Source organism: Acartia tonsa, chromosome 2 (assembly GCF_053477335.1).
Source record: "Acartia tonsa isolate MP-2025a chromosome 2, ASM5347733v1, whole genome shotgun sequence".
In the NCBI taxonomy this organism is placed as follows: domain Eukaryota; kingdom Metazoa; phylum Arthropoda; class Copepoda; order Calanoida; family Acartiidae; genus Acartia; species Acartia tonsa.
In genome coordinates, this window is record NC_137261.1 from 565,001 (window position 1) to 590,435 (window position 25,435).

Sequence of the window (25,435 nt, forward strand, 5' to 3'; positions counted from 1 at the left end):
GTAAACTGCTATTTTGTTCTACCCAATCAAGACTCAAATAAGGCCCCAGAGTATTTAAATTAACATGTTTAAGAATAGTTATTAATCGTATGATAAACAGCTTTCCGCAGATATAAAAACGAGAAAATATAATATTAAAACCAGTTTTATTCCCTGGGAAAATTTGTATTCTAATATTCGAGGAAAATTGTCTGTATTACACTGCTATACACGATTTTTCAGTATTTCTGAGAACTGGTTCTAATCCAGTGGATATTAGTATTGGAAAATGTGTTTATAAAACAATGGGGATGAGTAAAATTTACAGGCTAATGTCACCTCCCTCGCCTCAAATATTTTTTTTGTTACTGTTTTACATACATTGCTACTATTTAAACTCATTTCAGGATTGGTCAGTCGCACGTCTCCCGCCTGTAATCCCCAGGTAACAACCATTAACAATCTAGAAGTCTTAACCTGACCCAATTATGGCAAATCTCTCAACGGATTTAAACCTGTCCGATCCCCACAAGCTAAATTTTCCTGAATATTATGATAAATCAAATCCTGCAGTTTCAGAGATATTATCGGACACACCGACGACATACTCCCTCGTCGATAACTAAGGAAGCCAAATCCATCCCTTTCTGTCGAAATACCTAGGGTATTAGTTTAGTTAACACCTATCAGTCAACCATCTCTTTGGTCAGGTGTTTTACCATTACAAGTTTATGGTTACGCTAAAATAAAGATTTTATTTAGCAGTACATTTTATTTTTATGCACAAAATTTCTAAAATTTCATTGAGTTTTCACGAATAAAATGATTTCATTTTGGGGGACGAAGAGGGTTGAAGGGTGACAGCTTGACATTAAATAATCACACTGGGTCATGGCCACCTGTCCAGGGATTTAAAGAGATAGGACATTGGCCGATAAATTGTTGTCCATCCCCAATGATGATACAATTAGTGGTTGATACGTTTGAACACCAACCTTTAGGAATCAACCAATCAAAATTCTATAAAGGTCCCCAAATCTGTTAGACCAACAAATAAGAATTTATCATTATAAAACTTTAGGGACTAGTGTAATAAACAGTCCATTGTCCACTCCCTCCCTGCCGCCCCAGTCACATTCAAATGTAAATACCAGGGAAAGGAAAGTGTTCCGCTGTTCAAATAAAATCAGGAATGTAGCAATGGATTTATTATTACTTACACCAGATAATTATGTGCTCTAATAAAGTGAAAGTTGTATCAGGATAAAATATCGTTCTACCCCATCCCCTTCACTTTTACTCTATAAACGAACTGACCAATAAATGATGTTCATGTTAGCAACCTAATCTAACCAAATATTTCCCTCTCATCAAATCTACGTATATTCTACATCTATTAATGTAGCCAATTGGCAACTACAATGTACTTTTTACAAATTCAAGGATGACCACATCCATAAAAGCGATACTCTGAAATCAAACAACAGAATTAACGAACATGAACAATGCCAAAACTTAACAAGCAGAAATTGTTGCAAAATTAAGTAAATACAGGATTCTATGTAAGACTATACCTACTTTTTGGGACTTGATTAAAGCGATGCTTTGCCTAAAATATTGTATCTTGTTGTTCTAGGAATTCGGACAGACGGACGCACAAACAGACGGTTTCTACTAAACTATTCAAGGTTATTGTTTGCGCTTTTAAATATCCTTTATCCCGCTAAATATAATGTTGTCAATTTCTTGAAAACTTTGCATAAAATTTGCACAAAATATTGAACTTTCATACCCGAAATTTGTCCAAAATTAAATAGATATTGACAAATATTTTGAATCAGGCCGCACCGCGCAGAACTTGAGACTTGATTGATTTGCAGGCATTAAAATTGAAAGCAGACAAATTAGGTATTTGATATTGTTATTGTCATGGAATGTCCAGGATGCCAACGTTCATAAAAGCGAAGCCCAGTAAATCGGAGCAAAATACTGTTAAAATTATTAAAATCTTGAAATAGAAGATTCTTTAAAAATATTACTAATTTGAAATGCCTTGGGTCAAAACAGGCGAAAATCATCATTTAACTTTATAACAAAAGGCTGTGCAATCAAAGAGTTGGTTTTCTGTAGGATGTTACCTTACTTAATACCCTAGGCGAGGACTTATGGCCGAAGCGTTAGCTTGCCCTCAAAGGGTAAAATATACTATAATAAAAATTCAACAAGATTTTCTTAACAAACATAACCAAAAAAACATGAAAAGTTTCGCTTTTGGAGAGAGGCATTAAAAGGCGCAAATGTTGTACTTTTTTAACATTAAAATATTTATAATTTATAGAAACAATTTCAAAATAGATATTTATTGCAGTTACTAGTTGAAATAAGGACAAATTAAAACAAATTTATTGTAATTTACTACCTAATAATTTAATTTAAAAATGCGTTTCGATAGAAACAAATTTATTTTAAGAACGTGGGAGGGAGGGGACATTCAGCCGTATATTACACTGGTCCCCAAAATTTTATATTAACGTTTTCTTATTCGTTGGTCCAACAACTTTGATGACTTTAATTGAATTTGATCTGTTGGTCCTTGAGTTGAGTTTCAAATCGTTTCAAACAATAATCGTAATCTACAGAAAGGGAAACTTTGTATATCATTATTGGGGATATGCATCAATTTATCGGCTATTGTCTTATCCCTTTAGAACCCTGCAAACTGCTACTGAACCCTAATGAAAGAATATTTTACATAATAGAATCTTAATCAAAATGGGTAATTTTGTGTATCATCATTGGAGAAGTACATCAATTTATTGGCCATTGTCTTATCCCTTTATATCCCTGCTACTGAACCCTATAAACTCTGCCTATAGAAATCTAAGATATTGAAAGAATATTTTACATAATAGAATCTTAATCAAAAGGGGTAATTTTGTATATCATCATTGGAGATGAACATCAATTTATTGGCCATTGTCTTATCCCTTTATATCCTTGGCTACTGAACCCTATAAACTCTGCCTATAGAAATAGAAGATATTGAAAGAATATTTTACATAATAGAATCTTAATCAAATGGGGTAATTTTGTATATCATCATTGGGGATTCACATCAATTTATCGGTCATTGTCTTATCCCTTTAGAACCCTGCAAACTGCCACTGAACCCTAATGAAAGAATATTTTACATAATAGAATCTTAATCAAAAGGGGTAATTTTGTATATCATCATTGGAGAAGTACATCAATCTATCGGCCATTGTCATATCCCTTTAGAACCCTGCAAACTGCTACTGAACCCTAATGAAAGAATATTTTACATAATAGAATCTTAATCCATCACAAGGGGTATTTTTGTATATTATCATTGGGGATGTACATCAATTTATTGTCTTATCCCTTTATATCCCTGCTACTGAACCCTATAAACTCTGCCTATAGAAATCTAAGATATTGAAAGAATATTTTACATAATAGAATCTTAATCAAAAGGGGTAATTTTGTATATCATTATTAGGGATATGCATCAATTTATTGGCCATTGTCTTATCCCTTTATATCCCTGCTGTGCCTATAGAAATCTAAGATATTGAAAGAATATTTTACATAAAAGAATCTTAATCAAAAGGAATCCATCACAAACAATATAAAAACTTTTCTCCAGGGAGGGAGGGGACATTGGGCTCTTTATTACACTAGTCCCCAAAGTTTTATAATAATATTTTCTTGGGGACCTAAATTTTGATTGGGTGTCCAAACATTTCAACCACTAATTGTAATCTACAGAATGGTTATATTTGTGTTTTTATTATTTAGGGATGTACATCAATTTATCGGCCATTGCCTTATCCCTTTAGATCCCTGACTTTTCATGCAGAGATGTGTGGTGGGTGGAGGGGTAGATATGTAAACACACGTGACAAACCCAGGGATCTTAAGGGATAAGACAATAGCTTATAAATTGATGTACATTGAACAATGTACATCCCCAATGATGATACACAAAATTAAACCTTCTGTAGATTTTTGAGCTTAGCGCACCCTACTGGTATAGTTATAAACTTTCCCTTTTATTTTAAATTTAGTATACCCAAGCATTCCGAATTATACCCAGTTTTCTCAGGAATCTTTGCACTAGAGATTAATAGGACAATTTAAATATACTTAAACAGTTGGGGAGTTGAATTCATTTTTATAGAAGCAGAAATATAATCTATGATTAAAGTTTTGACCCTCTAAAAATCTACCATTCCACTTTCCCTCTTTGGTGATGATATCATCAACGCCAATATGATTTTTTAAATCTACCATTCCAATTTTGCCTCTCTTGGTGATGATATCAACATGCCGATACGAATTTTGAAATGTACCTTTCACTTTCAAGAGAGGCGAAATTGGAATGGTGGTTTACACTTTTCACATCAACATATTTGAAATCATATATACTATTTTTAAATTATGTTAATCGTAAGAATGTATAAAATACTATTTATAATAAAAAAAATGTTATGTAAAAAAATAATAACCAGAATATACCATTACTATTATGTCGATTTAAATAAAGAAATCAATGTTTATGAATACGATGATATGTAAACATAAATGTACCATTCCAGTTTCGCCTCTATAGAAAGTGGAATAGTACATTTCAAAAATCGTATCGGCGTTGATGATATCATCATCACCAAGAGAGGGGAACGTGGAATGGTAGATTACGTTTTTTAGAGGGACAAAACCGTAATCATAGATTATATTTCCGCTTCTATAAAAATGGATTCGACTTCCTAACTGTTAAAAGAACGTTAAAGTCGATTCTTTTAGCAAAAGTGTTAATTTAAGAAAAAAAAATATTCTTCCCAAAAAGTCAAGCATTTCTTGAATAATCCATTTTTTATTCTCTAAAATTTACATACACTAATACGAAAAATATTACTATTCTTTTTAAGTAATGAAAAAAAACTTATAAAACAATACAAAGGAATGTTCTAAGTTACAAGGATAACAACATTCATAAAAGTGAAGTTGAAATCAGAAGTAAGGACAAACGAACAATACATCAAAAAAAGTTATTAAAATGTAAAAAAGCGGCATTTTTTAAATGGACGTACGGACTTTCTGGAAAAGATTATAAAATTTTTACTTTCTAATTAGCACCTAACTGTTATAGGAAGCATTATGCAAAGTTTAAAATCGATTGGACAATTCTAACCTGATTAAATTAAAGAAAAGAGCTAACATTTAGGGAAGAACCGAACCTTATTATAGAAAAGCTTCGCAAATGAAAATGTTTTGTACTACTTTTCTTCTACAGTATAAGACAAATTGCTCCCTAATAATGGAAAATAGTATCCCCAATAATGGCAGTAAATCATACAAATATTTGAAAATATGGCAAAAACATCGCAAGAGCAAAAAACAAAATATTATGAGTGACATCTGTTGTTTTATATTTGATGTTAAGATGCTAAATCATCGATGTTAGGCTTAAACATAGAAAGTAAAAATTGTCAATTTAGGTTGCTAACATTGATATCACTTATTGGTCAGCTCCTTCATCTAGTAGGATGATAGGGGATGGGTTAACGGGGGTTAAATGAGCCAGCTACAAGTTCACTTTAATAGAGAACATGATAATTAGTGTAAGATCCAAGTCATAATAAATCCATTGTTACTTATTCAAATAAGTAAATTGTAAAAAGCAAAAGCTTTTTTGTTTGTACTATATTTAACCCAATTTTAAGAAAACGGCATTAAATGTTAAAAGCCCAATAATTCATTTCTTAGTGAAAGTAAAAACTTTATTGTAAAATGAGAGATAGTGTGAGAGAGATAGTGTGAGAGAGAGAGAGAGAGAGAGAGAGAGAGAGAGAGAGAGAGAGAGAGAGAGAGAAGAGAGAGAGAGAGAGAGAGAGAGAGAGAGAGAGAGAGAGAAAGGGAGAGAGAGAGAGAGAGAGAGAGTGGTGAAAGTAATTTTCAATTTTCCAATATATTTATCTGGTAATTATGCATTTCAAAAACTTTTACCCGCATTTTGTTCTCATTTTTTATTTCACTTTTTCTACAAATTTCTAGTTTTTTTTCTGTATTTTTAATTTTAAGTCACTTTATATATATGAGGGAAGTAAACATGTTAGATAAATGGACATACAACCCATATTACGATAAACAAAATCACCCCTTCTGTAGATTAAAATTATTGATTGAAAAGTTTGGACACTCTAAGAAAAAGAATGAAGTAATATCACAAAAATAAAGTAAAAAAATGGTTTATTTTGTTTATAACCCCCTTATCCGTTTTTTTGAATAAAGAAATATCTACTCGAAGGATACACGATACAAGAACGAAATACTACAATTCTTAAATAAAAGTAACAATATCTCTGTCTGTACCGAAAGATCTTGCTAACCGCTGAACAGATATGGTTCTCCCTACAATTTGGGTCCTGGACGGTTATAAAAGTATTTTTTTATGGAGGGGAATTTTACTTTTTCTTTTTGGAACAAAATTAAAAAAATGGTTGAATTCAACACCTTAATGCCCCAAGAGGCCTCTATATCCTTATAATAAAGTAACAGGATGTTTGTGTGTCTGTGTGTTTGTGTGTTTATATGTTTGTACCGAAGGATCTCGCTAACCGCTGAACCGATCGGGTTCTCCTTAACAGGGTAGCTTCTCATAGGCTCTGGGAAGGTTTATAACTATTTTGGGGGAGGGTATCACCACCCTCCCAAGAGGAATGACAAAAAAATCTAAATTTTTTCAAATTTATGGGAGACTTCAACGTCAAATAAAGAGGTATCGTACATAAAAAATTATTTAACAAACAAAAACATTTAAAGTGCCACTGGAGGCCTCTAGGGGCGTAGCCGCTAGTCCTATTATATAAAGTAGTAAACTTTTTTTGTCTGTAGCGAAGGATCTCGCTAACCGCTGAACCGATTTGATTCTCCTTTACAGGGTATCTTCTTATAGGTCCCAGGAAGGTTTTTAACTATTTTGGGCGAGGGTACCACCACCCTACCAAGAAAAATCGCCCCCAGTAAAAAATTACTCCCCTTTCTCAAAAAAAATTAAAATTAAAATAAAAAAAATATCGGTTTTGGGATTTAACTTCACCTCCTCAAGTGCCCCTAGAGGTCTCTAGGGGCGTAGCCGCTAGTACTTAAAGAAGGCACTGAATTGTTAAAGGATACAAAAAAAAACCTTGCAATTCGAAAGTTCTGTAAATTTGATGAAGAGAGGAAAGAAGAAAAAACAGAAAAAATAAAATACTACACAAAATTTATATTTGATAGCAAATTGTATAAAACCATAACATGTTTAAAATTCTATCCTATTATATAAAGTAGTAACCGTTTTTTGTCTGTCCCGAAGGATCTCGCTAACCGCTAAACCGATAATGTTCTCCTTTACAGTAAAACTTCGTATAGGTCCTGGGAAGGTTTTAAACTATTTTTGGGGAGGGTGTCTTCACCCCCCTTCTCCCAAAAAATATTTATTTTTATTTTTTAAAACTCAAATTTAAAATGGGATGAGGTCGACTTTTCCCCTCCTACCTTAAGTGCCCCTAGAGGTTTCCAGGGGCGTAGCCGCTAGTTTTTACATAAATGGGGTATTTTTTTCGCTTATTTTCCTCAAAGTTGCGTGTTACTTTTTTTGTCAAATGAGCTTCTTAAGTCAAACTGTTTTTAACTAGGGCCTGGTCATAATTAAGAACAGTATGACTTAATAAACGCATTTGACTAAACGGACTTAATGTATATATAATATATATGTACATGCAATGTTCATAATTAAGAACTGTTTGACTTAATAACTCATTTGACTAAACAGTAACACACAACTTTACGGAAAATACGCGAAAAAAATGACCCCGTTAGTAAATCTTTAGTAAGGACTGAACATAATAAGTTTTTTTTTCAACAAAAATAGTCTTATACAGGGCCTTGTGTTAGGTATCAAATTGGATAGAGCTCTAAATTTAATTTTAAAAATGCCCCAAAATAAAAATTAATAATACCAAATAATCTTTGTAAATTTGTAAAAACACAAATTGTAAATTGCACACAGTACCTTAAAGAGAATATTCAATAAACAAATTTATGCAACATCTGTTTACTGTTTAGCCTAAACAGGCATATAGCGGTTTGATAATAGAATGTTTTGTTTTTTCTCAATGAACAAGAACTAAACTAAAGGACTATAGAATTTCAACGGTGGGGGTGAAGTGGTATTTTACCCCTTTAAAGCTGAAGATAAAAAAAAATACATCAAATCATCCCTCTCGAACCTATGAAACACATTATTTTTTAACCCTCCCCCCCCCCCCAAAAAAAAAAAGCTTGGATGTTGTAACGATTTAAATTTTTTTCTTGGGGCATTTCAAATGAGATCTTTTTAATGAGATCTCTTTAAAATATATAAAAAGTATTAAAACCTTTTGGTTTTCCAAGGATAAACACAAAAATTTAAATTGCATCCCCAGGCAATTACACTAACTTTTCAAAGGCTAGATAAGGTTAGGTTGGGTTAGTTCAGTATAAGATCCCCGTAGGGTTAAGCCCGTGCAAGGTTAAGGCCCCCTACAACAATGGATTCAGATAAGGGGTTATGTTCTAATACTTCTTAATACAAATTCATAAAATTGAAATATAATAAAAAGGGTTCCACGACAAACGTAAGAGTCCCAAACGTCAGAGTGGAAAAACATCAGAGTGGACAAACGCAAGAGTCCCAAACGTCAGAGTGGGACAAACGTCAGAGTGGGACAAACGTCAGAGTGGGACAAACGTCAGAGTGGACAAACGCAGGATTTTTGGGACAAACGTCAGAGTGGACATTTTATAAGTAAAACGTATGAGTCTCGATTTTATAATCATTAAAGCGCTGCGGCTAGGTAGGCCAGGGTGCTGAGTGCTGCAGCCAGAGTCATTTTCTTTATGATTAGGTTAGGTTAGGTTATAGGCTAGGGGGCCGAGCGCCCGCGGCTAGGCAGGCTAGGGGGCCGAGCGCTGCGGCTAGGTAGGCCAGGGTGCTGAGTGCTGCAGCCAGAGTCATTTTCTTTATGATTAGGTTAGGTTAGGTTATAGGCTAGGGGGCCGAGCGCCCGCGGCTAGGCAGGCTAGGGGGCCTAACTGTCTATTTTTTGTCATATAATTAAAATAGCATAGACTCTGATGTTTTACTTAAGCAATGTCCACTCTGACGTTTGTCCCACTCTGACGTTTGTCCCACTCTGACGTTTGGGACTCTTGCGTTTGGGACTCTTGCGTTTGGGACTCTTGCGTTTGTCCACTCTGACGTTTGGGACTCTTACGTTTGGGGTAGGACCATAAAAAGTGTACTTACTTGAATTGTATTAATTTCAATTTATTATCACTTGGATCTTACACAAGATTATCATGTGCTCTAATACAGTGAAATTAAATCGTTGCCAATCCCTTTACCCCATTTCCCTTCTACTGTATGAACCAACTGAACAATAATAGATTTTTATCGAAGACAATTTTTCCCTTTTACAATATCTACGTAAATTCTATATCCATTTTGGCATTCCTTTTCTGCCTGACTTTTGCCTGGCCTCTCTTTCTAGTTCAGTTGCAGTTTAAATTCTTTATTTCCTTTACAATTTACTCCCTGGTTAAGCTTTTCAAAAGCGTAGGTTTTCTATAATTAGGGTCTTTCCGTCCGTCTGTCAGTCCGTAACGGTTAGTTCTTTTCGTTATTTTAGGTATGTTAGAATTGTCCTATCGATTTCAAACTTCGAACACAGTAATAGTGTCTGACTGATTATGACGTAACAAAAAAAATTAGCCAATGAGAGGCCACTATAAATTTTACTATTGGTCAATAACGGCCTCTCATTGGCTAATTTTTTTTTGTTACGTCATAATCAGTCAGACACTATTACGGTGTTCCAAACTTCTCATGGTGATTACAGTAGTAGTTAGGTACAATTAAGAAAACATAGCAACTCTATAATCTTTACCAGAATGTCCGTACGTCCATTTTAAACATGTTGATTTTTAATTTTTTAACAGCTAATTTATATGTGACATTGATCTGATTTTTGGAATACTAATTCCTAGAACAACAAAGTTGAAAGCGAAGCATCTCTCTATAATCAAGTCCTAAAAATGTTATTATGTCCTAAATAGTATAATGTATTTTAGCAGTTTTTCAACAAATTTACTTACAATTTTGCTTCGAATTGTATACATTATGTTCTGATTATTTAGTTTTGGCACTCTTTAAATGTTAATGTTCGTTTGTCTAACCGTTTCAGAGCTTCGCTTTCATAGATGTTGTCATCCTTGATTTCTTTACAATTTACTCCCTGGTTAAGCTTTTTATAGCCAACACTTTTACATTCACAAAAAGGAAATTACAGTTTATTTGCTTTTGTTTATAGTATAACACATTTATGCAAGGGAGGGAGGGGACATCGGGCTGTTTATCACACCAGTCCCTTAAAGTTTTTGAACACGATTTTCTTATTAGATGGCTTATCAACCTTGGGGACTTTAATTGAATTTTAATTGGTTGGTTTATTTACCTGAGTGTCCAAACTTTTAAATCACTAACTTTAATCTACAGAAAAAATTACATTTTATTTGCTTTTGTCACATTTATGCATAGGAGGGAGGGAGGGGACATTGGGCTGTTTATCACACCAGTCCCCAAAGTTTTTGAGCACGATTTTCTTATTAGATGGCTTATCAACCTTGGGGACTTTTATTGAATTTTAATTGGTTGGTTTATTTACCTGAGTGTCCAAACTTTTAAATCACTACTTTTTATCTACAGAAGGGGTAATTTTGTGTACCACCATTGGGAGTTTAAATTAATTTATCAGCCTTTGTCTTATTACCTTAGATTCCTGAATTTATGTTAAAATGTATTGAATGTTTTAATAATCCTTTATATAACAGCAATTAGCATAATTAGGTTTTGTTTGTACTGTTGTAAGATTTATTGTTATTTTTAAAAGCGAAGCTTTTCTATAATTAGGGTCGGTCCGTACGTCCGTCCGTCCGAGATAGATAGCTTTTATTTGTTAATTTAGGCATGTTAGAATTGTCCTATCGATTTCAAACTTTGCATGATGATTCCTGTAGTAGTTAGGTACGATTTAGAAAGCATAGCAACTCTATAATCATTACCAGAATGTCCGTACGTCCATTTTAAACATGTTGATTTTTTTACTTTTTTAAATAGCTTTTTTCGTTAATTTAGGCATGTTAGAATTGTCCTATCATTTTAAAATTTTGCATGGTGATTCCTGTAATAGTTAGGTACGAGTTAGAAAGCGTAGCAACTCTATAATCATTACCAGAATGTCCGTACGTCCCTTTTAAACATGAATTTTTTACATTTTTAACAACAAATTTGTATGTGACCTAATTATCCGATTGGTCTGATTTTTGGTATACTGATTCCTAGGACAACAAAGTACAATATTATAAGCGAAGCAACTCTATAATCAAGTCCTAAAAATGTAAGTATGCCCATAATCATTATCCTGTTTTTCAACAAATTTACATACAATTTTGCTTTGACTCTCATACATTCGCATTCTGATTATTCAGTTCTGACATTATACAAGTGTTAATGTCCGTTTGTCCTTCCATTTCAGAGCTTCGCTTTTATGGATGTTGTCATCCTTGTTTAACTAGGCATTCCAACAAATTGGTTTTTAAAACATATATATTTGTTGAAAACCACGATATATTTAATATATAAAACAATGAATAAAATTAGATATCTATAATATAAATTATAGTCCGTCTGTCTGTCTGTCTGAAGCTTAAGATCTCAGTAACCACTGAACTGATTGGGCTCTACTCTTCAGGGAATATACCTACTGGTCCTGTGATGGTTTTAAGCTATTTTCTTGTGGGTAGGGACACCCCCAACTCTTACAAAAAATGAAAAATATCCCTCCCAAAAAAAAATTTCCCTCTCCCCCCAAAATTGTTTTTTACTTTTCTTTTTAAATATAAATAAAACAAAAACAGGTTGATCAAACCTCTTGGAGAAAAGCCCCTAGAGGCTAGGGGCGAAGCTGCTAGTTGATTAATAATTTCAGACAGGGGTAAGTGGGTTAAATCAGCAAATTCTTTTAGTCTATTAAAATAATATTTTGTATTTTTACTGGTCATTGGAAAAATTAACCTGTAATTAAGAAATGGTTTACATTTGATGAATCTTAAAATTTTATTCTTAAAACTTCATGAAATCAGAAATGTGGATATAAAATTCAGCATGTAACTCAATTGAGATATGTTTAAGATAAAAAGGTGACAATTCAGTTATTTAAATCTACAAACATTTCTTCCACAATAACAATTAATTTGAAGTTTTTTTATTTTAACTATCAAAATGACGTCATACTGGCCTACCATTGGTAACTTAAAATGTACACTAACTTAGTAATTTAGACTATGTAATGTCCTATTACATATTTTGTCATTTGTATTAAATGACGTCAATTTTGTATAGACACTACAAGGAGCTTCATTAATTTTAAACATAATATTGGGGAAAGGGCAAATTAATTATCCATAAACATATCCCTGGCTTTCAGTATATATTTGCTTCCTGTATTGTGTGTGTCCTCTTCAGGGATCTAAAGGGATAAGACAATGGCCGATAAATCTATGTACATCCCCATCATTATAAATAATTCCTTCTGTAGATAACAATTAGTGGTTGAAACGTTTGGATACTAAACTACACATAATTAAATCAAAGGGGACATTAGTTTGTTTGTTATACTAGTTCCCTAAGGTTTTTATGCCTTATTCACCTTGGGGACTAGTGTAATAAACAACCCATTGACCTCTCCCTCCCTGGTCCTCTCTCTATCTCTGTCTCTATATATTAAATGAACTGAGCAATTGGTAAAGGTTTCACACAGCTAAATATAATACAAACTTATTATTTTGAAGTAGTGACGTGTAGTAATAGCAAGAACAAACAGCTAAATATTCTAATAAAGTGTATTAATTCAAGACAAGTTAAACATACAATAATAATATTAAAATAATAGCAAGTATTCACTTTTATGTTCGTGCCGAGTTGCAGAGCAATGTCTTGCTCCGAAACGGTTGACACAAGAACTAAAAGCTAATTTACAAAATACATACATTGCTCTCAAATCAGGAAGAAAGGGACTATACATCACATTTCTCCCTGGCTTTAACATGCACATGGATTTCGAAACTGTAATATTTCAGATTGAATATAACAATATGTTTGTTACATGTTAATTATCATATATATATTATAAGTAGCATTGAATGCTTATTAAAATAGATAATAATTGATCTGGTATGACACCTGCCATATTTTTTTATTTTATTTTTTTTATTTTATTTCCAGATCTTTAAACACTTCATAATCATTTTTTTTTTTATTTTGGTTCCTTAGAACTCTTTTGTGTTTTTTTTTTTTTTTTATATTCCTTTTTTCTTTATGTGTTTTTTTTTATCTTTTTAATATTTTTTATAAAAAAAACATTGATTAACATATAATCATTAAAAATGCATTGATTAACATATAATGCATTGATTAACATACAAACATTGAAATGCATTGATTAACATAGTTATTATAAATGCATGATATAAAAAACACTGATTAACATATAACCATCAGATTAAAAACATGGCATTATAGAGCATTAATATAAAGCATTAATTTTAAACCTTTTCGAGACTACTACTGCCTCAACAAATATTTAATACATAAAATAAAATAAATATGAATTAATACACAGTAAACTATAATTATTACTTTCTTTTTCCAGACGCTCTGCTTTTCTTGCCAGATTCTTCAATGTCCATAGGCATGATAGTTTCATCATCATTCACTCCAAGTTTTGCGGTCTCATCACACAAGCCGTCTTGAGGCATCCTTGCCTCAGTATCACCAAGCATATGTAAACATCTTGCAAATCCACTATTAACCGCAACTGAAATCGAGGTTGCAACGTTATCAGCCTCTTCCTGATTATCCAAAATCTTTTGATGCTTACGACTAACCTCCTCCCCAAATTTATCAAGCATCATCAATATTCCAGGCGTGTGCTCCATCCTCATTTCCTCCATCGCTTGTTCATCAACACGCCATTGCTGACCTGACAATTCAAGGTCCAGACAAACAGGAATGTTCGGATCCAAAGGCTGATCCTGCTGAACACAAACAGGACCCCCAAACCGAGTAACCAACTTGAAATCACCCTCAAACCACTCATTTACTTTGTGTTCAGGATTAAACTTCCACTCAAGATTGGTTGTCAACAAACTTGTATGAACTTTTCCATCCAACTCCAATCTAAGTTCCTTTACTACATTCTCTAAAGTAGTATCTGGATCACATAACAATATCTGCTTGGCTAGAGTCGGACGGAGACGTTTGCAGCGCATCTGCATTTCCCAGGTCAAAACTCTGGCGTCTACTTTATCGTTCACCAAACTACCTGTATATGTAGCACTCACAAGATTTTCAATTATGTCTCTTTGTCCATCCAATCTAACATAACGTATCTCAGCTGGCATCTCTCCACTGGTGATTAAACTCACCGAATTCACGTTAAGGATGCGGGGAATGAAAACCGATAAGTTCATGTATTCATTCACCTGAATAGAGTCAATAAACACTTTAGCACTCAAATCCTGTTCAGACTTTCCTTCAAGCCAATCTTTTTGTAACTCGAACAAAGTTGTGGATGGCATCTGTTTCAGAATAAAGGAGACTTTATTCACGACCTCTTTCCAATGTGCCAGGAGCCGGATAGCTGACACAACCTGCGTTTTCAACCGCGCATCAATGCTATTACCCACCGTTCTCAGCACTGTCTGAAGACTCATTCAACCATCTGCAGGTATGACGTCAATTTTTGAAAGTTGATGCCAATCATCTAGTTCCCCCATATGTTTGATTATGGGTAACAATTCTCCCAACGTTTGGCAGCTTTTTCTCTCATCTCCATCCAGGTATTCAATCTTGGCAAGCAACACCAAACTTGGTAACATTTCGCAAACAAGCTTAGAGAGAAATATAGTTGCACTCAATTTATTCAAACTAGTTGTCTCATTCCAGGACAACTTTCTGTTTATAGCTTTAGAATGCTCACCAGCCGCCATCAGGTTTAAGTGTCTTGAGTTCTGGCTGGTGAAGATAGGGATCCTGTCCACAGCCCAGTCTATTGAGTTGATGCATCTCCCCATCTCTAACTGCAACGAAAGCATGTTTATTAAGTTCAATTTAAACCTTGGTTCATTATCAATGAGACGAGCTAAATCTGCAAGTGGCATGTCCTCACTGCTCAAAAACACATTCCTCGTCGATCTGCCCACACTCAACGTCGGCAGCTCGACGCGCGACATTACCAACACCAGCCGGGATGCAGAGTTGCTGACCAACGCAGATACCGGTAGACCAGGTTTGACTTGATTTCCTTCATTCGCAGATTGTTTGTGGCGACCATTTTCTTCGTTGCTCAATAACTTTTGATTCATTGTTGCCGCCGTAACCAACCTGCAAAAATACAATATAATTAAATTTCAGCATAAGAATTTAAAATCTAGCATTAAATTCTTCCTCAGTAAATCTTTTTTTATAACACCATGAGCAACAACAATACAAAACTACCAACATGGGAATTATACCCAACAACAACATTAAAACAATCAATACAAACTTAGCAAACAATGGTAGTATATCTGTAAACAAATGTTCTAAACCAAACCAAGAACCTGTAACCTGTTCGAAAAATGACAACTTATGATCAACAAAATCCAACTTAGAAGCTTGTCCATTAAAATCCTCAAAATCCTCTAAGCCCTGATATCTAATAGTCTTATTAAAATCAGCAATAAACACCTTTTCATCACTCAGAAAAATCTTTTGTCCCACATGTTCAGATTTCTCATTGGCAATGTGAAGAATTTCGAGTCCCTGCCCCTGATTCCCAATGAACAAATTAGCTGTCAACTTCAAAAATACCGGACTTTGCGAACAATTCAACAATTTTATGTCCTCTTCTGTAACAATCATTCTACTATATTCTTGTATCCCAACTGTCTCACCTTTATATTCCACCAACAAATGTCCTACTGCACATCCATAATCCACACCTAACTTTACTGGAATTTCAACCGCTGTACATTTCTCATACTTAGCAATCTCTCCTAGGTATATAATTCTGAACCCATGATGCAACTGTACATTTGATCTAACTTCTGTTTGAGCACATCTAGAAATACTAAAAAATTCCATCATTCTCTCATTCCTTTCTCTACTAGCTAAAAAACATAGCATTCAAATCAAACCTGGCCTCCTGTTTTAACAAATCCCCAAAAAAACTTCTAACAGCTGCCTTCGGTTCCTCCAAAAACTTGATACCCTCCAATTCTGTTACAAAAATATTAAAATCCAGATGCTGCAAAGTAAGTTTCTCTGTTCCCATAACTTTAACTAAAATATTCCTTTCCGAGTTAGAAACAAAAAGTTGATCATTCCACGTAGTTAAATTGAATGTATCTTGAAAAACTACCTTAAAATTACTGGCCGGTTTTCGTACTACATACGGAAAATAAGGTGAAGTTGATGTTGCCCACAAATGATTTTCTTCAAAGTTCGCCATAATCGTCTTTTTATCATAATCCATAACAACATTTCCCTTGATCAAAACTGGAGTATTTTTTACTAATATATGCAAAGTCCCAATAGCAAAACCTAAGTTGAACCACATGTTATGCGCGTATACTCCCAGTGTCTTGCATTGGATATTTTCACCACCAACATCCCAGAAAGGTGACAATGTTCCATTAACCGTAAAGCTGTGAACAGTTGGCAAATCTATGTTCACTTTGAAACTAATACCATCATGCTGATACTTGCCAGAATGGAAAACCCTTCTACATTCATCCATACTCAACTCTACCTGTTTTTCATGTGGCACGTCTAATACGTGCACATGACTCGCAGTGCCGCAAAACCAGCGCTCCAATTTTAGCCTAACCTCACAACTAATAGCCTCCGACAGTATAAAATCGGTTTCTGCTAACCCCAGTAATTCCACAGATCTGACCGGTTCCATCCTATCATGCAAACAGGCAGCTGATCTAAGTTCAACATCACTTATTTGAGAACAATCATAAGCCGCTAACCGTGGATCCTGTGACGTATACATACCACCAACAATAATACAACAATAGGTTTGCATCACAACAACAAATAACAAAATATCCAAATACCTGACTCCTCTATCATCCTTGGATTTCTTCACAGGTATTGGTCCAGAACGTCCAGAACTTTTTGAACTACAGGCGTCAGGTGACCTCTTTCGCATACCACGATCTCCATCTCGTCTATTCCGGTCATTCTTGTCACCACCGCCGCCTCCTCGCTTGTCGTCACGCTCCCGACGGTTATCATGGTAATCTCTTCTCCTGCAAATATTATACAAATTATTACAAATATTATTTTTTAATCAATTTTGCGAGGTTCCGAGTTACTACATCTGCTACAGAATAACGTTCTAATCTATCTTTATCTCTATTCTGTCTATCCTCATCCAATTTTTGTAATTGTACTTCATTTGTAGAACCTTTAGGACGACCTTTCACAGGAATAGTTTCAGACATTTTTTGCGATTTTGCATTATCTAACGATCTATCTAATTCATCCTCATCAACATCCCTACCTCGTTTAACACTTCCCCTTCTTTGCTCCAAGTTTACAATTTTACTCTGAAGTTTTGGAAAAGTGTCCTCTAAAATACTCATTCGAGACTCTAATTCTCTAGCAGATTCCATGTTAATATCCTCTACACCCAAACTGTTGTCAATTAAACTATTATCAGACGCATAATCTCCATGAAAAACACTATCTTTACTAATAGTAGAATATGTAGAGTCTAACTTAGTTTTGTCAGTTGTATCATTCTTATCTACACTGTCAGAAATATGAGTACTCTCCAAAGTATCACTAAGATCCTCAACTAAATCATCTAAATTTTCATTATCCTGAGATACATTTGACCTTTGCTGTGACAACCCAACACCCAAAAAAGATTTCTCCAAAAAATCTGGTGTTACCTGTCCATCCTTCCGCCTTCCAACCACCTCTGGACTAGCGCCACAACTATTCTCCTCTTCAGAAACGCCTGAACAAGATAAATTTCTTAAAGTATTGGGAAAGTCATAGTTTATTTTCAAGTTATTGTCCACAGAGAAAAACTCATCTGTAATCACTAAGTCAATCTTTTCATCTGGAGTCAAGTCTAGAGTACTCTCAATAACATATATTTTATCCCTTGGCACAATTCTTACCCCTTTGTCTTTCAATCTACACTTTTCTAGGGGTTGAACCTCAAACAAACTGTCAGAAATTACTTTTGTCACTAGACACGGACCCACCCATAACGAACAGAGTTTACGAGCTACACCAATCGTTGTGACGTCATAATAAATATAACAATAGGAATTTATAGCTATCGGCCTACCTATCCTTTTCGGTATTTTCTACCTGTAAATACTTCTCAGTCCTCTCTTGTCCAGTTCTCCAATTTCTATCAAGACACTCCAATAACTCTGAAAAATTCATATGTTTAATTTTCGTGCGTGTTAAAGGATCAAATGCGTCAAGCGGAAGTTTAGGGTTTCTTAGGAACATCTTGAAAAACGGGGAACATCCTAACCTCCGATTAAAAGAAGTGTTCATACAAAATTGTGTCGCTTTAAGTTTATGAGCCCAATCTCCATCTTGAAAACGTAAATCAGTCTTAAGAAACGAATACACCGATTGGTTGTATCTTTCACTAAAATTCGAATTAGCTGATCTGGGAGGGATAAAAATTTGTTCAATTCCCAACCTTAAACAAACTTCCCTAAAAACTTTCGATTTGTGCATTGTCAGTCCTGATTCTCTCGCACAATCCCCAAACAGAAAATAAATTAAACTTCAAACATTCAATAATTGTTTCAGCTTTAACATCTTCAATAGCAAACAACCACACATATCTAGTACAACTGTCAACTACTATTAAAATATGCTTACAAATGACTCCATTATATTCACACTCATTCAAAGGACCTATAGCATCTATGGCCAACTCTGCCATAGCCTCCCCAGCCAAAGGAGAAAATTCTATATTATGATTATGTTTTGGTTTTTTACGTCTATTCAAACAAATAACACAATTTGCAACTGCCGCCGCTACATATTTAGACACATAGGGAAAAATGAAGTGACGGTTAATCCTGCTCAAAGTCTCCAGATAACCCCTATGTCCCGCTGTAACATCTGCATGAGCTAACAAAAAAACTTTATTGTACATTCCAATAGGTACCACTACCCGTTCTATAAATTGAAATTCCTTCTGGAGCCGCATAGGTGAAGTCAACATAATTAAACCATCTTTAAAACTCAAATGTTCGAAAAACCTTAATATTTGTTTACCACGATAAGGCATTTGAGACAATTCTCTGGACGTGGGTTTGACATTATTTACAATAAATTTCCTCACCTCAACTAGAACAGGATCCTTCTCCAGACTACGACTGAATTCTCTCGCCTTCAATCTGGACGCTATTTGACTGGCCGTCTCTGCTCCAATTCCTGCAATAAGACATAATTTAGGATCTTCTAATTGATATACAGTATCCAATATTAACTCTCCTTGTTCGTCCGTCGATAATCTAGATATCCTATCTTTACTATCCTCTAATGCAGTACGTGACAATATATCAACATTAGTATGCATCTTGCCCTGCCTATGTACAACCTCATAACTGAAGGTGGATAAAAAATTTATCCACCTTATGGTGAGGCCAACAAAATATCCGTTCTGTCTCCAAGTAGATAGATGTTTCAGTGCAGCTGAATCAGTCCTCACTATAAATTTCTTGTGTCTCAAATAACATTCAAATCTTTCAACAGCATTTACTAATGCACATAATTCTCCTTTATGCGCTGCATAATTGGCTTCATGAGTTGAACAAACACGTGACCAACACGATATCATTTTCTCTTGACCATTTTGTTTTTGACTTAACACTGCAGACATAGCTGTAGATGACCAATCTGTATCCAACACAAATGGTTCAGCCTCCATCCTCCAATCTGGAAATGATTTACTTATTTCTTCACAGAACAATTCTCTAGTCTTTGTAAAAGCTTCCATACTTTTTTCATCCCATTCTATTTTACTACTGTTTCTGAATTTGTTCAATGGTGCCGTAATATCAGAAAAAGTCTTGAAATATGAACCATAATAATTTATGAAACCAGTAAATCTTTGAATATCTTTACCTGTTTCAGGTACTGGCCAATTCTTAATTTTTTCAATATATGCTTTGTCCATGAATATGCCTTCTGCATTTATAATATGGCCCAGAAATTTCACTTCCTCTGCAAACAATGTACATTTTCCAAGATTAATCTTGAGGCCTGCTTCACAGAATGTTCGTAGTAGTGTATTCAGATGCTCCAGATGTTCCTCCACATTCATACTATACACAAGAACATCGTCCAAATAAACTAGACAAAATGCTCTTAATTCAGGACTCAAATCCATTACTCTATCCATCAATTTTACAAACGCACTTGGAGCATTGGTTAATCCGAACGGTAGCCTCTTGAAGCAATACTGCCGTCCATTAGAACAAAATGCTGTATATTTCCTGACAGATTCCTTCAAGTGCATTGAATTATACGCCGAAGTAAGGTCAATAGACGTAAAAATCTTCTTTCCTCCAAGTTTGTCAAATAGCTCACCAATGTTAGGCAAAGGGTAACATATCTTCTCAGTTATCTCATTTAACGAGCGGTAGTCCAGGACAAACCTGACTTTCACCTCGTTAGTGTTTCCCACTTTCTTCTTAACAGCAAAGATTCCAGAATTAAACGGTGAATTACATTCTTCTATCACATCTGTTTCCAACCATAAATCAATCTGTTCTTTTAGTTTCTCTGTATGATGAGGATTAAGTCTAATCATTCTGTTTTTGAAAGGTTGAGCTCCAGGAACTAACTGAATGTCATACTCCTCCAAAGTACAAGATCCAATATCCGTAGGGTCAATCGATAACGCCTTAAAATTCTTTAAAAACAAACCAACTATTCTACCTTTCAAAGAGACATTATCTTTTAAAAACGGAACTTTATCCAACTTCAATTTATCTTTAATAAAACGAATCTTCTTTAATGTTGTTGACACATCTTCTTTAACTCTATTCTCTTGCAACATCGCTATCTTCTCTGCTAAAAACAAATTTCCAACCAAAGTACCAGCAGGAACAGATTTCTTAACAGTTTCAAAGTTCGTAATTTTAGTCATAATTTTACCGTTTTTTCCCACCTCCGTAATTCCTTCATTTATCAACAAGTTATTCCGGCTACAGTAACCTTGTCTAGGAGCTATATAACACAACTGTCCTTCAGACATATTTCCCTTAGTTGAAACTTCTACCACCACTGTACTTAATGCTGGAATTTCTATTCGATTTTTCAATGAACAAATCCATTTTTGGTCTTGTAACTCAGCTACATTAATCTCAGGTTTCTTAGTTCTTGCCTTCTCCAGTTTCTCCAGAACCGTATGAACCAAATTCTTCACAACAATTTTTCGTTTAGCTACCAAATTCACACTGATTCCATGCATCTCAATCCTGTTGCCATCTTTGGCAAATATCGTCTTCACGTGATTTTTGTTCAGCCAATGACTGCCTAGATTCATAGGTACAGTCATGCCAGAAATCACAAAGCAATCTTCTTGAAAACTGTGGCCTCCAATCTGAAATTCAACATTCCGAACAACACCATCAATCTTGATGCTGGAACCCTGCACGCCTGTTGCTTTCGAATCCGTCTCTTCAATTTTACAATCAAGCTTCCTAGCCAACACTTGAGATATCAGGCAGCCTCTTGCATTTCCGCTGTCAATTAAGGTCAGGATTTCCATGCCACCAATCTTCGTTGGAACGTAGACTTCAGCCGCTCCAGCCGCCATCTCAGAATCTTCATGAAACTTATAAAACAGCTATCTAACCAACACCAGCAGTTATGAGGTTGTAACTATCCAATTTTCTATCAAATAACTATCTATCTGTTTACAACAAATAACAGAATAACGGAATAAAACAAATCACTCACCGACAAAATTTCCTCCACCAACAGAAACGTCCAAAATATCTCTTAATCCACAATCAACAAAACTTCTCTCCGGCCAATCTAAAATATCACAAACATTTTAGATGCCAATTAATAGATAAATCACTTTAAATAAGAATTAATATCAGTATTAATATCTATAATTAATTGTTTACAAGACTGATTTTCGAACAGCAATGTATATATAGTAATCAAATATTAACAGCATAAAACAAAATCTTAACAACTCACCATCAAATAAATAAGGATAACAGTATCTCTCAACCACCACAAATACTCTTCTCGACCAATCTAAAATAAAATACAATTATTTTAGATGCCATATTTAAATGTTTTCATTGAACAAATAAACTTGCAACACATTTAATAAAAGAAATTATATTAAGAAATATAACATGAATCAAATATTATCAATCACCAAGCAACTAAATTAATCTTTCTAAATACCATAAATTCAATTCTTTGGTAATTCAATAAAATATTACCTAATAAAACTATTATTATCAGGTTAATAACTGATCTCCTGCACACTACTTTGATGTATGAAAGTTTTGAAAGTTGAAACTCAACTAACTATATATTTCCATACCTGAGAGCACCTTCTTGCGCAGCTCAGCTTCTGTGCGCAGCTCAACTTTCTGCGCATGGAACGCCCCACGCCTGATAATCATTGCAGCTACCTCTCTACACCACCCCATTTTGCGCATACCAGCTCTGAGAGATAGTGCAAACTTCTTTGCAAATATGTTCACTCCCCCTTTCTCCTCAAACAAGAGAGACAGCTCCACCATATTTGCGCATACCAACTCCGAGAGACAACCCCTCCCTTCCTTCATAGAGAGAGACTAGTCCACAATTATATCTAATGCATTATAACAATTTTGCTTCATGAAATTCTAAGCTTCATAAAAAATTTTGCTGAATCAACATTACTAAATCGCAATATAATTGTTTTAAAATTAAATACTTAAAACCACAATAACTGACTCAACTTTTAAAACAATTTTCCACATTTCATCAAAATTTAATACTTTTCAAATATCTAATTTCACATTTTTATCAAATTTAATTCAATTTTAAATTCAAATTAATATTCTTTCAATAGCAATTTTACAAAATTGTATTCCTAATTCGTTTTTCCATTTTCACTTTTTTATTATTCTTATCTCTGTTAGACTCCACAACAGTCTGAAACAAAAATGAATTTTTCTAATTTCAACAAAACATAATCAAAAACTAAATTAATTATTTTGATTTCTATTATAACATAATCTCATAATTTCATATACGGTTATAAACAATATGTTATCTTTTCATAATTCAAAATAAACCATCAAAATAAATTATCACAATATTAGAGTTGCTTCGTTCACTCTTTATCATTAATTTTGTTTTGTTGTTGTTTATTTACAATGCGCATAAATCAAAACAATGCCGCGTAACAAGTAGAAAATGGAATAAGGTTTTAATGATAATAATACATACAAAACGTTAATACCATAAAATGTCATCTATAATAGCATTATTCCATGCCTCGACTTCCGCTACAAGATCATCTTCATAATCGCGTGCCCCTAAACCATCAACATACACCACTTCCTTCGTATCTTCCTCCTCTTTCACCTCTCCTTCAATTTCACCAACCAATTTCTTTTTATCAATACTATTTTCATTCTTTTTAAAACTCTTTTGCCCCGTCTTATAAGGAACGAAAGGCTTGTTTCCCCACCGCAAAAAGTATTTTCCTTTAGGATTAGGCAACTTTTTATCTCTAATATCAAAACAATCCCTCATCATGTGACCTTTTCTATTGCAATAATAACAAATAAAACCACCTTGAATTGCGCCAATTAAAGGAATAAGTTCAGCTGGTCCGCCAAATTCATCAGCTAAATCAATTTCACATTGATTTATTTCGTATGACAAATTATCTTCATCACTAACCTGATCAATAGTTACAGGATTTGACTTGGAACCAACGCCACCAACCATCGTTTTAGCCAAAGCCATCTGGTTTGTTGTACATCCTCTAGCCATTGACCCTGAAATTTGGTTAAATTGTAGCCCTTTAACAATCAGTTGTGCTTTAACTATTAACTCTGTCCGAAACTTCGTTATAATTCGCACTTGTCCGTCACGCTCCAAATCCAACGAAAATTGACGCATCTGATTAGCCAAAAGTGGAGATAAGATCACATTACACACTTGAGAATAGAAATCCATAAACATATCATCAGTTGGTTTCGGATACGCACGTTTCCAGAATGATAATATCTTATCAAAAAATGCATCAATCTTATCATTCTCATGTTGCTTAACACACAAATACGCATCTTTACACACATTTTTCATGTCGGGTGGTAAAAATGTCTCTCGCATCTTACACAAGTACCCCTTTAATGTTAATCGTCTATTCTCCATATCAGCAGGTTTTAGCGTATAACCACAAGCGGTTCTCACACCCACACACTTATCAAACAGAATTTCCTTACACACTTGATGATTAGTCATATGGTACCGTCTAGTAGTCATCCAAAACCTCTCCAAATAATCATCAAAGAAAATCACATCATCGTCTACCAAAAATTCAGGCGCATTTTTTCTGAACTGATCATCAAGCTTAGCACACGTTTCATTGTACCTATGAACATTCTCCTCCCCCTGCGAAACATACAAAGATCTATCTGGTACATAAACAAGAGATTTACACCAACTAACCTGCGATTCACTCAGTCCAGCTTCAAAAAAATTGAGCGTATTAAAATCCTCCGCTTTAACCTCAGAAAGGGCCGGCCACCACATGAGAACTCCATTGTAGATATTATCCACAGCATCAACCCTAGACAACTCCCAAAGTTTTATGATCTTATCTTCATTATCTTGCATTCCACCAAAAATAGTTCGAGAACCACTAGCAAACAATTTAGGCTTCTCCTCTGATTCTCCAGATCCTCCAGATCCTCCAGCCGTCCTCTGCCACGGCATAGAGTTATTCAAACCATTCTGCTGGTTATTCAAACCATTCTGCTGGTTATTCAGACCATTCTGCTGGTCATTCAAACTATTCTGCTGGGCAATCTTTTCCAGAATTCGCTGCTGGCCAGTCATAAACTCATCCACAACTGTCACATTCTCGGTTTTGATATCATTATCAACACTTGGCACCACCACCTTATTAAGACGATCTTCCAAATCGTCCATCCGAGTAGCCAGTCCAGTAACCGCAGCACTATTAGTATCAACATTATCCGTCAACTCCTGAATTTTCTT